This window comes from Eriocheir sinensis, unplaced genomic scaffold (assembly GCF_024679095.1).
Source record: "Eriocheir sinensis breed Jianghai 21 unplaced genomic scaffold, ASM2467909v1 Scaffold318, whole genome shotgun sequence".
Classification (NCBI taxonomy): Eukaryota; Metazoa; Arthropoda; class Malacostraca; order Decapoda; family Varunidae; genus Eriocheir; species Eriocheir sinensis.
The window spans coordinates 34,249-38,765 of record NW_026111630.1 but is presented as its reverse complement, the minus strand read 5'-3'; the positions used below and the strand labels follow the sequence as shown (position 1 = coordinate 38,765).

The window sequence follows — 4,517 nt, the reverse complement described above, 5'->3', positions numbered from 1 at the left end:
ACGGATGCTGCGTCGCAAGCCGTCGCGAGGATTCCTTTGGATGCTTGTGCGCGTTTCCCAGGCCCGTCGGTCTTCCATCCCTGAGCCGATAAACGCGGTGACCGGCGCCTTCACAGTAATTATGATTAATTTTATAATCCAGTCTGGTAGTTTTAAGAAGCGAGTTCTTGCATCCTCGCCTCGGCGGGGGTGTGGAGCGCCAGCGAGCCCAAGGTCTCCCTGGCGAGCATGGCAGGAATGGAGGGCTCCAGGCAGGGCTCCTCGGCGTCCCTCCGGGCCCCGACGGAGGTGCCGGAGATCTTCCGGCTACAAACCCGGGCAGGTGGAGCTCGTTAGCCGTGGTAGGCAATCTGCCTAGGAGAGCAAACTCTATACAAATCCGGGCAGGTGAGGCTCGTTAGCCGTGGAAGGCAATTCACCTAGGAGAGCAAACTCTAAACAAACCCGGGCAGGTGAGGCTGTTAGCCGTGGTAGGCAATTCACCTAGGAGAGCAAACTCTATACAAACCCGGGCAGGTGGAGGTCGTTAGCCGTGGGAGGCAATTCACCTAGGAGAGCAAACTCCGAACAATAAACCCGGGCAGGTGGAGGTCGTTAGCCGTGGAAGGCAATTCACCTAGGAGAGCAAACTCCGAACAATAAACCCGGCCAGGTGGAGCTCGTCAGCCGTGGTAGGCAATTCACCTAGGAGAGCAAACTCTAAACAAACCCGGGCAGGTGGAGGTCGTCAGCCGTGGTAGGCAATTCACCTAGGAGAGCAAACTCTAAACAAACCCGGGCAGGTGAGGCTCGTTAGCCGTGGTAGGCAATTCACCTAGGAGAGCAAACTCTAAACAAACCCGGGCAGGTGAGGCTCGTTAGCCGTGGGAGGCACTTCACCTAGGAGAGCAAACTCTAAACAAACCCGGGCAGGTGAGGCTCGTTAGCCGTGGGAGGCAATTCACCTAGGAGAGCAAACCTGAACAACAAACCCGGGCAGGTGCGGCTCGTTAGCCGTGGTAGGCACTTCACCTAGGAGAGCAACTGAACAACAAACCCGGGCAGGTGGAGCCTGTTAGCCGTGGAGGCAATTCACCCAGGAGAGCAACCCGAACAACAAACCCGGGCAGGTGGAGCCTGTTAGCCGTGGGAGGCACCACCTAGGAGAGCAACCTGAACAACAAACCTGGGCAGGTGATGCTCGTTAGCCGTGGTAGGCAATTCACCTAGGAGAGCAAACTCTAAACAAACCCGGGCAGGTGAGGCTCGTTAACCGTGGTAGGCAATTCACCTAGGAGAGCAAACTGAACAACAAACCCGGGCAGGTGGAGCTCGTTAGCCGTGGGAGGCAATTCACCTAGGAGAGCAAACTCTAAACAAACCCGGGCAGGTGGCGCTCGTTAGCCGTGGTAGGCAATTCACCTAGGAGAGCAAACTGAACAACAAACCCGGGCAGGTGGAGCTCGTCAGCCGTGGTAGGCAATACACCTAGGAGAGCAAACCGAACAACAAACCTGGGCAGGTGGAGCTCGTCAGCCGTGGTAGGCAATCTGCCTAGGAGAGCAAACTCCGAACAATAAACCCGGGCAGGTGGAGCTCGTCAGCCGTGGTAGGCAATCTGCCTAGGAGAGCGAACTCGAACAATAAACCCGGGCAGGTGGAGCTCGTCAGCCGTGGTAGGCAGTCTGCCTAGGAGAGCAAACTGAACAATAAACCTGGGCAGGTGGAGCCTGTCAGCCGTGGTAGGCAATCTGCCTAGGAGAGCAAACTCCGAACAATAAACCCGGGCAGGTGGAGGTCGTCAGCCGTGGTAGGCAATTCACCTAGGAGAGCAAACTCCGAACAATAAACCCGGGCAGGTGGAGGTCGTCAGCCGTGGTAGGCAGTCTGCCTAGGAGAGCAAACTCTAAATAAACCCGGGCTTGTGGTGCTCGTTATACTGTCGTAGACAATCCACGCGATGGGAACACCAAAGAAAAGGAAAATAAAAGGAACACCAGAAAATGGAAAATACAGAAACGAAACATCAAGAAAAGAAATAAAAGATCATCCACCTTAGGCCCTAACATCGCCAAAATTATGGTGGGTCTCTTCTGGGGAGAAAGCTCACCCAGACCAAAGAACATCAACAAAAGGATGATATGAATAAATGAACATAAAAAAACAAAGAAAAAACACATCAAGGAAAGAAAAATATAACAAACATCATCCACCTTCCGGCCCTGACTAACATCACCAAAATTATGGGTGGGTCTCTTCTGGGGAGAAAGCGGCTCACCCAGACCAAAGAACATCAACAAGGGATGATATAGAAAAGAACACCCAAAAAATATGGAAAAAGAACAGAAAAAACATCGAAAAAGAAAAGCAACAGAAATAAATGAGCAACATCGAGAAAAGAGAAATACAAAGAAACATCATCCACCTTTCGGCCCCAAACAACATCACCAAAATTATGGATGGGTCTCTTCTGGGAGGAAAGCGGCTCATCCAGACCAAGGAACATCAACAAAAGGATGATAGGAAAAAAATAACAAAAAAACCATCAAAAAGAAGTAAAAAGAAAAAGAACAGGAAAACATCGAAAAAGAAAACAAATGCAATAAAAAGAACGAAAAACACGACATCAAGAAAATAAAATAAAACAAACATCATCCACCTTTCGGCCCTAACAACATCTCCAAAATTATGGGTGGGTCTCTTCTGGGAGGAAAGCGGCTCACCCAGACCAACGAACATCAACAAAAGGATGATAGGAAAAAAGAACACCAAAAACATCAAAAAAGAAAACCAACAGCAAGAAAATCCAAAGGAAAAAAGAAAGAAAAAGAAAAGAAAAAGAAAACAAATAGAAAAAAAGAAAAGAAAGAAAGAAAAGGAAAAAGAAAAAACAAAATAACAAAATAAAATATAAATAAATAAACAAAATAATATAAATAAATAAATAAATAAATACAGAATATAGTAAAATTAACTAAATGACTCTAACTGCTTAACTAGCTATCAAACTATCTATTTAACTTAGCGTGCGTGCGTGTGTGTGTGTGTGTGTGTGTGTGAGAGAGAGAGAGAGAGAGAGAGAGAGAGAGAGAGAGAGAGAGAGAGAGAGAGAGAGAGAGAGAGAGAGAAAGTCCACCAATTAAACAAAGACTGCTCGTATTGCGTCATTTTCACTGCACGAACCAAAACACATAAAAGGCGCTAGTCATTTACGTCTGCATCAAAAACACGTCAACAAATAACACAACGCTTGAAATGCATTGCGCGTCACTCACATCCTATTACTGCAACGTCAAATTTACCTGATATGTTCGGACGGAAATATAAACACGACTATAAACACAGATCTAAGGTCTTCTATAATTATATGCTACTGGATTCCCTACAGGCACTTGTTGACGGTCTGTTCTTAGCGTCGTGACCCTGAGTGCGCGTCTCTGATTCAAGCCGTATTCTTAACGTGTCGGCATCTGACTTCGCCTGTTTCAAAATTCCTCTCGGAGAAGTTGCTGGGTTATGCATGGACTGTTTTGTGGGAGAAGATAAATGTTTTCCACTGGAGTTCTTAGCATGAGGGAAAAGCAACAACAGTGTAGCAAAAGTGGCAATCTATCGAGTCTCAAATCTGAAACCCACGCCGCTCCGCCTCTCTGTAACGAAGACCTTGTGTATACAGAGACTTAGGAAAGGAAAGAATGCGCCTCACTGCCTTTATTTATATATGTTTTCCTTGCATCAAAGGAAGGTCAAATTGAACGTAGGGAAAACTTCGCAAGCAATTCAGACTCTTTCGTCTTTGAAACTTTTATGAATTGAAAACAGCGCCGCGGGGCAGAGAACGAGATACCCAGATCATGACAGTCTGCTTACCTATAGGGATTCTGAGTCTCTCCAGCTACGGCCGTGTTCTCAAACCTTTCAGGGCCTACACACCCACACTTGATAAGGCTTTGGTAGAGTCTGTGTTGGTAATTCTATGGTTAATTTTATGAGCTTAGTGATAGTTTCACAAGGCCTCTGCGCCATGAGTGTGAAAATGACACATTATCAAACCTTTCAGGGCACACCCACACTTGATAAGGCTTTGATATAGGTTGTGTTAGTATTTCCATGTTTAGTTTTACGATCCTAATGACAGTTTGACCATGAACGTGGAAAAGACACATTCTAAAACCTTTCTTGGCTTACACATCCACATTTGATAAGGCTTTGATTGAGACAGTGTTAGTATTTCCATGGGTAGTTCAGCGAGCCTAATGATAGATGGACAAGGCTTCTGCACGATGAATAAGAAACACATACATGAGAACCCGACTAATCTCCTTTGTGGCCTTGAGAATTAGACGCTGTGAGAGCCGAAAGCGTCTGAGAATTCAGACCCAAATGTCTTCTTATAGACGACAGCAGAGGCGCTAACAGACAGAAGGCCACAGCTAGCAACACAAGGCAGAACAGGTCGAAAAATAAAGGCTAATGAGCACGTACTAAAAATTAATCTAGAATTGTTTTGGGGGGAAACTTTGAATAATGGAAACCCG

The 4,517-nt window shown here is 46.6% G+C and overlaps 1 long non-coding RNA gene across 1 annotated transcript; it reads left to right on the top strand.

Annotated features, from left to right (window-relative positions):
- The first annotated feature begins 318 nt into the window (after nt 1-318).
- LOC126991672 (uncharacterized) lies at nt 319-1,369 on the top strand. Its single transcript, XR_007745750.1, has 3 exons — nt 319-452; nt 783-847; nt 1,305-1,369. It is a non-coding gene; the product is annotated as an uncharacterized LOC126991672 (long non-coding RNA).
- The last annotated feature ends 3,148 nt before the right edge of the window (nt 1,370-4,517 follow it).